Source organism: Hylobates moloch, unplaced genomic scaffold (genome assembly GCF_009828535.3).
Source record: "Hylobates moloch isolate HMO894 unplaced genomic scaffold, HMol_V3 SCAFFOLD_5, whole genome shotgun sequence".
Taxonomy (NCBI): domain Eukaryota; kingdom Metazoa; phylum Chordata; class Mammalia; order Primates; family Hylobatidae; genus Hylobates; species Hylobates moloch.
The window spans coordinates 146,049,323-146,062,682 of NW_026652280.1; the positions used below are offsets into that span (position 1 = coordinate 146,049,323).

General features: G+C 36.2%; 1 long non-coding RNA gene across 2 annotated transcripts in view; it reads right to left on the bottom strand.

The window, feature by feature from the left end:
- The window catches only part of LOC131383627 (uncharacterized), a 45,463-nt gene extending 32,559 nt beyond the window's left edge, over positions 1 to 12,904 (bottom strand). For both annotated transcript variants that reach the window (XR_009213790.1, XR_009213791.1), the window contains exon 1: positions 12,730 to 12,904. This is a non-coding gene — a long non-coding RNA (uncharacterized LOC131383627). The remainder of the gene's footprint in view (positions 1 to 12,729) is intronic.
- Between the last annotated feature and the right edge of the window lie 456 nt (positions 12,905 to 13,360).

Genomic DNA, 13,360 nt, shown 5'->3' on the forward strand with positions numbered 1-13,360 from the left:
TTTTGAAGTATGTGGTTAGCACTATAAACTTTCCTCTTAACACAGCTTTTGTTGCACCCATGAATTTCGATAAGTTGTGTTTCTGTTTTCATTATTTCAAATAATTTTTTGAAAATTTCTGATTTAATTTCATTGTTTACCTAAAAGTCATTCGGGAACAAGTTGTTTAATTTCCATGTAATTGTGAGGTTTTGAGAGATCTTTTTGGTGTTTATTTCTATTTGTATTCCACTGTGGTTTAAGAGTATGGTTTGTATAATTTTGATTTTCTTAAATTTATTGAGACTTGCTCTATGGCCAAGCATGTGGTCAATCTTGGGATATATTCTGTGTGCAGATGAGAAGAATGTATATTCTGTGGTTTATGAGTGAAGTATTCTGTGGATGTCTATTAGATCTAATTGGTCAAGTGTCGAGTTTAAACCCAGAATTTCTTTGTTAATTTTCTACCTCAGTGTACATTCTGTCTTGAATGTTGTCACTGGGGAGTTGAAGTACCCCACTATTATTTTGTGGTTGTTTACATCTTTTTGTAGGTCTAGAAGTGCAACTTTTTATGAATCTGGGTGCTTCAATGATGGTGCATATATATTCAAGATAGTTAAGTCTTGTACTGTGTCCCGTATCATTAAGTCATGCTTTTCTTTGTCCTTTTTTACTTTTGTTGGTTTAAGGTCTGTTTGATCTGATACAAGAACCACCTCTGCCTTTTTGTTTGTTTTCCGTTTGCCTAGTACATCTTTCCCCAACCCTTTACTTTGAGTCAATGGGTATTATTACATGTGAGAAGCGTTTCTTAAAGCAGATGGATAGATTGTTCTTTTAATCCAACTTGCCACTCTGTGCCTTTTAAGTGAGGCATTTAGACCATTTACATTCAAGGTTAATATTGACATTTGAGATTTTTATCTTATGAAATTGTTAGCTGGTTGCTTTGTAGTTTCCATTGTGTCATTGCTTTATAAGGTCTGTGGGCTATGTACTTAAGTGTGTTTTTTTTTTTCTTTTGTGGTAGCAGGTATAGTTATTCTGTTTCTATGTATAGAACTCTCTTGAGGATCTCTTATAAGGCTGGTCCAGTGGTAACAAATTATCTTACTGCTTGCTTGTCTGGAAAAGATTTTATTTCTCCTTTGCTTATGAAGTTTAGTTTGGTGTGATATGACATTCTTGGTAAGAATTTATTTTCTTTAAGAATGTTGAAAATAGGCCTCCAGTCTCTCCTGGTTTCTAATGTGTCTGCTGAGAAGTCCATTGTTAGCCTGATGTGTCCTGACCTTTTCTTTAGCTGCCTTTAAGATTTTTTTCTTTAGCGCTGACCTTGGACAGTCTTGTAACTATATACCTTGGTGATGTTGATTTTCAATTTGTATAGTTTCTCACAGGTGTTCTTCAGATTTATTGTATCTGGATGTCTACTTCTCTACCAAGATTAGAAATATTTTCTTGAATTTTCCCTCAAATATGTTTTCCAGGTTGTTTACATTTTTTCCTTCTCTCTTAGGAATGCCAATAATTCATAAGTTTATTTGCTTTACATAATTCCATATTTCTTGAAGAATTTGTTTTTTAAAATTCTTTTTTAAATTTTTATCTGACTGGGTTTGTTCAAAAGACTGGTTTTCACTCTCTGAACTTTTTTCTGCTTGGTCCAGTCTATTGATAAAGCTTTCAGTTGTATTTTGAAATTCCTTAAGTGGTTTACTTAAATCTAGAAGTTTTGATTCATTTCTTTGTAAGATATTTATTTTCCTTCATTTCCTGGATTGCTTTAGAAGTTTCTTTGTGTTAAATTTTAATCTTGTCTTGGATCTTGGAGCTTCTTTGCAATCCATGTTTTGAATTCTTTATCTGTCATTTCTGAGCTTCTATTTTGGTTTGGGACCATTGCTGGAGAGCTAGTATAAGCCTATGGTGGTGTCACTACATTCAGATTTTTCATGGTGCCAATATTCTTGCACTGATTTCTTCTTATCTGTAGATGCTGGTACTCCTAATTTTTATTATTATTTGTGTTTGGGTAGAATATTTTCTTTTTCTTTCTTTCCCTATGTTTTTGTTTTTCTTCTTTCTCTTTTTCCTGTGTCTAGAGGATGTGACTGTAGAAAATGCTGGGTAAGGTCTTCGGATCTTTTTGCTTCTTTTTGCACTTCTCTTGGCAGATTTTATATTGGGCTGTGCAGTCCAACCGACAAGCCAGTAAATGGTACAATAGAGCTGGCTGTGTTTGACATGGCTTGATGCTTGTTTACTGGAAAAAATTTTATGGTGCCTCAGGTAATGGGCTGATTCATGAAATGCACAGTGGTCTGATCTCCCTGCTCAGCCCTGGAGGGGGTGGGGGCAATGATGGGTGGAGCCAGATCAGGCAAGTCTGCCCTAAAATTTCCCAATGGTAGGCACAAGCACCAGCACAAAGGGAGAATCCAGTTTGTGGCCACGAAATACCCAGAAATACGCCTAGGCATAGAGGTGGGAAACCTGCTTGGCTCCATGTCCTCTTCATGGGGCAGCCTAGCTTCTAATCCAGGAGAGTGAATGCTTTGGATGCCTGTAGATTGGTCTGGTCATGGAACCGAGAGGGTCCCACCTCCACTAAGATCTCTGCACAGGAGGGGTAGAGTAATTCAAGCTGTTGAACCAGGCAGTCAGGTACATTGAATGTCTGGAGATCTGCCTTGGCATGTAGCAGAGAAGGTCTCCCTGCACCAGAATCTCTGACCCAGATGAGCTGGTGCTCCAGATGCCTTGCAGTCTGCCTGGGCATGGAGCAGAGAGAGCCTCACTATACCACAATCTATGCTCATAAATGTTGGCTGACTCAGGCTGAACCAGACAAGCAGGTGCTCTGAATGACTGGGGATCCATCTTGGTATGAAGCAGAGGGCCTCCCTGAACCTGCACCAGATTCTCTGCACAGGAAGGGTGGCTGCTGATCCAGGTTAGTGGGTGCTCCAGATGCCTGGAGATCTGCTTGGGCATGGAGCAAAAAGGGCCTCACTACACCACGTTGTATGCCCAGGAAAGGTTGGGCATAGATCATGGTATAGCATACACCTGGCTCCAGCTGCTGAACCAGGAAAATGGTGCTCTGAATGCTTGGAGATCTGCCTGGGTGTGGAGTGGAGAGGGCCCCACTGTACCATGATCTATGTCCCTGAAGGGTGGGGCAGCTCAAGCTGCTGCTGATCCAGGCAAGTGTGTGTTCTCAATGCCTGGATTTCTGCCTGAGGATAGAGTGGAGTGGCCCCTGATGTACCATGATTTCTGGGGAGTAGGCTCTGACACCCAGCAATGGCATATGCAAACTGGTTCTAGTTCACCAAGCTGGCTCTGGCCACAAGTCTTGCTGCCCAGGAGAAATGCAGCTGTAGCAACTCTCCTTCCACTCTAGGCCTACAACAGAGGAGACCACAATTCCAGTGCCTACTGTTCAGATGCTTTCACAGTACTGGCTGTTGAGGCCCTTATCCTGCTCCAGAGCAGGTGCTTCAGCCTCTGGTCCAACACTAAAATACCTACATGGCAACATTAAAATGCCTACATGGCCAATTCTGTCGTTAAAGAAAGGCTGGCTGGCTTTGTATGAGTCTGGATTAAAAACGGTGTCCCGCTCTCAGTCCCAGGTTTGGGAAAATGTTGCAGCATTTCCCACTGTCTTTTCCTCACAATGTCTCCAAGCCTCTCCCCAGGTTAGCTCCAGTGCTTGGCCTGGGTTGCTCAGATACCCAGAGTCACAGAGGAATGCTCTCTGCCTCTGTCACATACTGGGGTTTTACTCATTTTTATCAGCTGGATACTGTCACGGGGGCTGTTTGCAGGCGTTCTCCTCGCAATTTTGATGGATTTCCATTTTTCTTCTTGAATTAAAGCTCACAAAGTTGATCTTTATGCACAATATTCCAAATGGCTGAGGCACACTAAGAGCTTCTAATCCACCTTATTGGGGAAAAAATAATATTTAAAATGTACTATCTTCTCTTAGTACACTGTATCATAAAGAACTCATATAGCTGATATTTTCCTTGTAGTAAGTTTTATGGAAAAACTGGATCAAATTTCTTCAGGTCATTTGTGAGAGACCAATCAAATCTGTCACATGAGTAGGTAGGAGGGTCAGTAGGTACCATAAACTGCCTTTCTCTAGAGCTAATAGAATTTTCATCTGGAAGAAGAAACCCTCCCCACCCCACCCCCCAAACAAATCCTCATTTAGATTCTACAGTAACTTGTGTAGATTGACATATGCCCATATTAACACATCCCCTTCCATATCCTTCACAAGTTTTATCTTTTTATAAAAATAAATGTACACTAGTTTAATTACTTCACCATTATAACGTTTCTTAAACTTCTGAATACTTGAGAATTATCTAAAGGGTTTGTTTAAAGAGTTTATTGGGCCCCAACCTTAGAGTTTCTGATTCACTAAACCTGGGATAAAGCCTGATAATTTGCATTTCAAACAAGTCCAAGACAGTTAGTGACCACTGTTATATTTTAAATTTTATTGCCTATATATAAGGCCCACACTTTAAGAACAACTTTTTTAAATATTAAAAAGTAAGAAAATTGTATTAATTTGACCACAAAATTATGGCTTTCTCTTTACACTGAGGGATATTTTTCCCCTTGTTTCCGTGTGTGTGTGTGTGTGTGTGTGTGTGTCATAATTTTTTTACTTAATGGCAGACATCATGAGTATAAGCAAAAGAGGCAGAGGCAAATATGACTAAGTCTGGAAATGGGCTTGTTTCTTCTGTCAAGCTGTCAGCATTCGGGTTTGAGTTTATCTAGTTGGGAGATAATCTAGTTTGGGCTTGTGGTTGCTATGGTTACCTTGAGAGCACCACAACCTTCAGTCACACATCTGTAATGACTCCTTGTGCTGGGGCCTTCAGTCACACGTCTGTAATGATGCCTTGTGCTGGGGCCTGGAATTCCAGGGATGTTTTTCTCAATCTTCATGGTCCACTCTCAACTTTCAGCTTTTCTATATGCCCATGCCAGCCACAGAGGCCATCTCTGTCTATGATCTTTCAATTTTCCCTGCAGTAGACTGCTGTTGTTTATCACCGGATGTTTGATAGATGAGTGGAGGGGATTGAGAGGGTAGAGCTTTCTGTTTTCCTGGTCCAGGGACAAATTTAGTCAGATCTTGTGTACCTGGGCCTGAGAGGTGGGAATTTATCTGTGCTCTCAGAACTCCTCCTCATGCCAGCCAATCTCCTTCTTGGCTTTATGGCATATTCATGCAAGAGATGATTTGCTGGCACCTCCCTCACCAGTGATACAATACTGCAACAGTGTCAGTATGGGATTTTCAGCCCAGGATTGTCTCCTGTTTCTCTTGCAGGTGTGTATGCTCATATGTGATAGATAGATAGATAGATAGATAGATAGATAGATAGATAGATAAAGTCGGGCATAGTTACCTAACCCTCCATTCTTGGGAATGGCATTCCCTTCATTGCTAATCTTTTATTACAGGACTTTTTTTTAAGTTCACTGGAGATATTGGCTTCTTTTTTATTGCACAGTACTTAATAAATACTGGATTGTATAGCATCACTGTGTTTATTTTCTATTCTCCAGAGCTTCTAGAACACTCCCACAAAACACCTGTGCCTGACCTAGTGTAGGAAGTTTACAATGTTAATTTTCTTAATTTTTATTGGTCTATTCCACTTTCCAATGTTTTCTTTCTAATTTTGGCAATGTTGTACATCTTCCTAGAAAACTGTTTCTTTTAGTTGTTTATATTTCTTTTTACTTTTTCATATTATTTTATGATTTTGTATTTGTAATATGTGTACTGATTTGCTCTATTTTTTCTTTGATTCTTTGAATCTTCTATCTTTATCAGCTTGTGAGAGAATTGTTTGTCTTATTAGTCTGTTCAAGGAATCAACATTTGTTAGTCATCTCAATTTTTTATTTTTATCCCCTCTTTCATTGACATCTGCTCTTATCTTTTCTATTTTTATCCACCTTGGTCTTGAGTAACCATCATCGAGTTTATTTTTTTCCTTTGACATCTATATTCTTGATTTAAGTGTTTCCTTAATGAATTTTAAGCTTTCTCGTTTTTTTACTAAATGAAAAAAATATTTTTAGCATGGTTATATTATTTCACAATTTTGAGCTATAAATATCCCCATTGTTACAAATCCTCATGTGTCATAATGTACTGCATATAATTCTTATTTTAAGTGTTATTAAAAATTATATTTAAAAATTTTCCAGATATTGAGAAGTTTTGAGTCATGCTTCACTATTGATTTCTAATTTTATTACATTGTAGTAAGAAAATATAGTGTTTTATGCTATTGATTAGGAGAATATGTTAGCTTTTCTTGCTGACCTGGTACATATTTAATTTTTGTGATTTTTTTTGTTTGCTCAAGAACAAATTGCATTTTTGTTCAATTGTTTTATAATTTTTATTATCATTAGATCGAGAAAATAATCACGTTATTCAATTTCCTATATCTTTATTATTTTTCTCTTAATTTTATCAATTTTTGAAAATAATGTTTTTAAATGAGTACAATTTTTGTTTTAGACAGGGTCTTGCTCTGTCAACCAGGCTAGAGAGCAGTGGCATGAATACAGCTCACTGGAGCCTTGACATCCCAGGCTCAAGAGATCCTCTTACTCAGTCGCCCAAGTATCTGGGACTACAGGTGCATGCCGCCACCCTGGCTAATTTTTGTATTTTTTTATAGAGAGAGGGTTTCACCATGCTGCCCAGGCTGGTCTCAAACTCCTGAGCTCAAGCAATCTGCCCACCTAGGCCTCCAAAGGTTCTGGATTTACAGGTACCCAGCCAAAATAAATATAATTTTTGATTTCTGAAATACTCTTTAATTTTCTTAGTTGTTGTTTTATGTATTTTGAGCCCATACTATTGAGTTCATATATGTCACTATATTTTGTTTTTCATCAGTCTGTTTTTCTAGTATATAATATCTAAATTTCCCTTATGATGGTTTATAGCTTAAATTTTAATTTGATTGATAGTGACCACTGTTATTTTTTAAATTTTATTAATAAAGTTCTTATCAATCTTTCATTTTAATATTTCTTCATTCTTTTTCTTTATATGTGCCTACTAAAGATAATATATTGTGCTCAAGCCTGTAATCCCAGCACTTTGGGAGGCCGAGGTAGGCGGATCACGAGGTCAGGAGTTCAAGATCAGCCTGGCCAAGATAGTGAAACCCCATCTCTACTAAAAATACAAAAATTAGCTGGGCGTAGTGGTGCGTTCCTATAATCCCAGCTACTTGGGAGGCTGAGGTAGAGAACTGTTTGAACCTGGGAGGTGGAGGTTGCAGTGAGCCGACATCGCGCCACTGCACTCCAGCCTGGGCAACAGAGCGAGACTCCATCTCAAAATAATAATAATAATAATAATATATTGTTACTACTTCTTTATAATTCATTCTGGATGTTTTTCTTTTATCTGACATGTTTAACATATTTACATTTATTATAACAATTACATTGGGAATTATTTCAACTATCTCATTTTATGGTGTTTATTTACAATGCATTTTTTTATCCTTTTATGTCTTTCACACTGTGGACAGAATACTCTCCTGGATTTAAAGCCCGATATTCTATTTCTTCACTGCTGTGGGCTATCATTACTTATTAAGAGCCATAAGTACGCTTTTCTTACTGTGTGAAGCTTTTTCCCATGTATGTATTCTATCTGAACAAGAAAACAATGTTGGCCTACCGTCATCTACCTCTGATCTCTTCTCCTCCCACTGGCCACAGTGATATCATCTGGAATTCTAGGTTTGAATTGTTTGAATGCACTTCATCTTGTTTGTTGCTTTTTTAAGAAAATAGTAAACCTCATTATGCTATTTCTTCACTGTTATTTCCCATATCAGTGCTTTTTCTTTCTGACTGATTTATTTATTGCTTTTTATTACTAGAATGCAAATTTTCTTTGTTTCTTTCCCTTTTTTTTTTTTTTTCAAAAAGACTCCTGCCATGATATATTATCTCAGTTCTTGTTTGCCTCTGATTTTTTATTTCTTTTAACTACACGTGATGATTTTCCTGGATGTAAAATTAAAGTTACTTACTTATGGCTGTTCTCTCACCTCTCATTTATATAAAGATGTTTGATATTAATCAAACTTACTCTTTTTAGGCTGATTTTCTTTCCTGAAAGTAATTAGATTGCCTCTTGACTTTGATGTTTTAAAATTTCACTATCTTCTCTTTGTATATGATATGTATCCTTACATTCTGAATGCTGCAAATTTTGCTATTTTGAGAAATTCAGGCTTTCACTGATACAGGTAGAGTTTAGCATTTGTTGGGTTCCTTAGTTAGCATTTGTGCTTATCAGATGTCTTCTGTTTTTTTTTTTTTTTTTTTTTTTTTTTTTTTTTTTTTTGTCCTGTGAGTTCATCTTTTAATCCCTTGAAACTATGAATTTACTAGTGATCGCTACCTGAGGGTATGGAAGAAAGCTTGGATTCCCACCTTTCCAGATGATTTGGGAGTAAGGGAAAGGGAATGATATTTTTCCTTAGGGCTGAGAACTTAAAGTTTTGCTATTTGGGCTTAATCACTTCTGCTTTTACACTCCAGGTCTCTTTATGCCCCAAGGAAATGACTGTATTTTCATTCCAAGGACCACATTCATCATTCATATTTGGCACCTTTGTTTAATCCTCGGCATGGAGAAGATACAATAAGACAGATAATCCTCCAAGACTGCTAATTCAGAGCCTTGATAGAGGATAAAGATACTGCATAAATCTGTACTTTGTTAGGAAAATGTAAAGGCCAGCAAAGAAGCTAAAATTTAAGAGGAACTTCATTATCCCAGAAGATAGTGAGCTGCCATCAGTTGCTAATTTTTCCTCTCTAAAGAAACCCTGTGATGCCACAGAAGTTAAAATATTATGATTCTCCAAAATATGGTGAATAATTTATTAAAATTCTGAAGAGAACTTGGGAAGACAGCAGTCATTGAGTTCATGGCAACAGAAGCAAGAGAAACAGCCTAGAGCAGATGTTCAGGGGTAGGTTAGGAGAGGCTCCTTTCCGTCCAGTCCACTCCTTCCCCACACACATCCTTCCGCCTACCTTCGATGTGCTTGGCAGAGCATTGCACAACCAGCTAGAAGGGAGCAAGTAACCCAAGTCATGAATGCAGGTGGCTGACACGTAGGGCTCTACTTGTTTTCTCCTCCCAGCTTTTTCAATCTAGGGCCGGGCAATTATTACAAGAATGCTTCCTGCATGTATTCTTCCTGTCAGCTTAGTTTACATCTTTGTGTAAATAAACTGCCTTTTTTTCTTTTGAAGATTTTTCTCCTTATCACTGAAGTTTGAAAGATTCACTATGACATGTCTAAGTATGTTTTCTTTAAATCATTTTATCCAGAATGTGATGTTTGATTTCTACATGAGGCTCATTTTCCCTTTGGTCGAAGTAAATTCTTGGCTATAACCCATTTAAAAAAAAAACAAAAAACTGCGGTAATAGCACTTAACATGCAATCTACCCTCTTAATGAAATTTTAAGTGTACGTTATTTTTTATTTTAGGCACAATCTTATATAGCAGATCGCTAGAGCTTATTCATTTTCCTTGACTGAAACTCATGCCTTTTTATTAGTAACTCCTCATTAGTAAATCCTCGTTTATTAGTAACTCATCCCCCAAGTCCTTAACAACTGCCATTTAACTCTGATTCTATGAATTTGATCATTTTAGGTACCTCATATAAATAGAATCATGAAGTATTTATCTTGCTGTGACTGGTTTATTTTACTTAGCGTACCATCCTCAAGGGTTCCTCCTCTTGTTGCATATTGCAAAACTTTCATCTTTTTAAAGGCTGAATAGTATTTCATTGCATGCATATATCACATTTTCTTTAGCCATTCATCTGTTAGAACTTTAATTAGTTTCACATCTTGGTTCTTGGAAATAATTTGGCAATGAACATAGGAGCGCTGCTATCTCTTCAAGACTTTTATTTTAATTCTTTTAAATTGTGGGATTACTGGATTATATGGGAGTTCTATTTTACATTTTTTGATGACTCCCACACTACTTTTCATAGCAGTCGCACCATTTTGCATTCTCGCCAACCGTGTGCAGGGGTTCCATTTTCTCCATATCTTTGCCAACACTTGTTCTCCTTCTTTTTTAACTTTGATAATAGCCATCTTGACCTGTGTGAAGTAATATCTCATTTTGGTTTTGATTTGCATTTTCCTGATGATTAGTGTGTTAGCTTTTTTAAAATATAGACCACGATTTCTTTCAAATATTCCTTTCTATACAGTTGCCCTACTTTTTGGTTCTAGAACTCTAATCAGATATATGCTAATTCTGTCCCCATTTATCAGTCAGCTATCTGATGGAGCTATAAAACTCTTCTTGTATGATCAAAGACATTAGTTTGTCTATGTGATTTATATTTTTCATGGATATATCTCTCCTGGGGCTATTTCCAAACTGGACTTTTTTGATCTTTAGATGTGTTGTGTTGGCCAACTATCTTCTTGTTTCTTCTTTTCTCTGCCTCCACAGATATTCATTTTTCTTCTCTCCTATATTCTATCTCCTATTTCTTGGATCTTGTTGGATCATTCTGTCTTCATTTTATGGACACACCCTCCAGCAGCATCCTCATGAAAAGCGGATCAAATGATTAGAGATGTATAATTTTATACCTGCCTTTTCTTGAGTTTCACTAAGACTTCCAAATTGAAAAATATTTTTCCTTAGAGTTTTAAACATCACTCCATTGCTTTTAATTTCCAGTGTTGCTATTTAGAAGTGTCATGACATCTCAGTTAACGCTTTCTTACATGTGCTCTCCATTTTTTCCTTTGCAAAGCTTTTAGGATCTTTCATTTATTAATGATGTTCTGAAAACCCATAATGATGTTCTTTGTTTATCTTTTTCATTCATTGTGTTGGAAAGTTAATGCCCCGTGAATAGGAAAATTCTTATTTACCACTGCTAGTGTTTGTTTTCTACTTCTGATCCAATGAGATATTTGTTTTATTTTGATTATTGTTTTGTCATTTTAATATTTTTAGAAATAATTTATCACTACTATGTTTTAGAATTAAAGGTGATGGTTTAGTCCGGAAAGTTATCACACCATGACAGCCATACATCATTCTGATTGGTTTCCATTTGTTCATTAGGCTCTCTTCCTTAATTTTCCATAGTGATCTTTATAATAGTTGAATGTGATTGTGTAACTCCTGTACTTGAATTACTTTAGAAGTTTTGTAAACTCCAAATACCTTAACACAGAAGGCAAAACCCAAATACCTTAACATAGAAGACAAGACCTGTTATGATCTAGCCCTGATTAGCTCCTTAACATGTAATTCAATTTTCCCCATTGACCTACTCAACTGTTCACCACACCTGAATTTATTACGTTATTTGACAAATGACTGCCTTCCCACATGCTGCTCCCCACGAATGTAATTCACTTCTAGATTATGTCCATTGAATTCCTGCTCATCAAGTAGGATTTAACTCAAGCATTGTTTCATGAGTTAAACTGTTGACTCTTCAATCTAAACTAAACAAGTTTTCTAATAACTTAGGTGTGCTTCTATTATGTTTTCTGAGGACTTTAAATGGGCTTACTTGGCTTTTTGGCAAAACTACAACCTCATTGAAGTTAGAGACTACGTGTTGCACATCGTTGTGTACTCAATAGTACCTACAACATAGTAGACTACTACATTTAATGCATGCTTTTTGAAAACAAGAAGAAAAAAGAATAAATTGACGAATTTGCAAAATGATGAATACCAACTTGCAAACCACCTTTATTTGATACAGGGCCCAAATAAAAAAAGTTGCTAATGAGGCTATAAAATTGTTTTAAAAAATTGAGATAAATTTCAAGAATAATTTCATCCTATCATCTTGCTTTAAAGGTTGTGTCACAGAATAAAGAAAAACATGGGCTATCACCACCAAAAGCTTATATGCATACCAATTACTAGAATGAAAACATAATGCTTTTCAAATCCCAGAGAGATTACAATTTAAATAACTTTTGAAAGTTGTGTTCCATTAAAATCCATTGCCTATCTAGAATAGGAATATCATAGAAAATGTAAGAACTTCTAATGAAATATATTGGAAATAAAGAAATACATTACTGTATTTTTCAGTAAAAAGAATGTTGAACTCTTATTCTATGTACATAATAACATATTTTGTTTTACTTAAAGAATAGTGTTTAATTTTTTCACTTGCTACAATTTCATGATTTTACTACTAATTACTCATTATGGTACAGTATTTTCTTTTGACATATGTAATGACATTCTCTCATACAAACTTTAACTGCTTAGGAAGAAAAATGTAGATGGAATCTCTTGTTTTCTTTTTAGCTCAAGTTCGACCCTTTTCTCCTGACAAATATACTCAGATTTTGCCTGGTGACCTACTCCTCCTTCACTGAGTACTCTCATCCACAGGCATAATGGACACTAACACTTCAAAGTACAAATTAAAAAACAAAAACAAAAAACAATAAGATTTTGGCCGAAAACTTTTAAGGAAAATCAATAGAGGAAAATATATGCTTCTTCGTATTCTCATTAGCCTAAGGGAATCGTGCCTAGATTGGAACTGGTTGAATTACAGACAACACTGAAGGAATTATAGTAGAAAAAGATCTTAATTCTGAAATAACTTACATATTTTAGGTACAGAGTGTCATGGAATATCTATGCAGCTGTGTAACAATGGAGATGCCCTGTGTGGAAATAACGACCTTGTTAGAAACAGGAAGCCCTCCAGAATTCAGCCTCTGGTATTGGCCAATTCTTCTAACTAATTCAATCAGAATTGCTCAGTCTGCTCCAAGCCTACTTCTTATTAAGTTCCTGCAAGCAAATGAAGGAAACAAGTCTCAAGGCTATTGCATTTGTCTCTCTTAAGATACGATATTCATGGGTTTGGCAAACAAATTGTACTGTTCTAATCTTATGCATAAACCAAACAAGACTGTGTAAACTTATAAAAACTATTTATTAACTACTTAATGTATGCCAGTCATAAATTGTACCTAAAAGCTAAGAGTACAACAATAAACAAGACGGACAAAAGCCCTGTCATTATGAAGCTTTCATTCTTCTGAAGCAAAGCCACAGAGATATTAATTAATGCATGACTAAAGGAATAATTAGTAAACCATTAAAATTTGCTTTGTGCATAATTAAAATTAGATAATATAATAAATGTTAGTGGGTAACTACATGGTTAGGTGATATGCCAAAGACTGCTAATAATCAATATTTATCTTCCCCTCTTTATCCTGGGGAAACC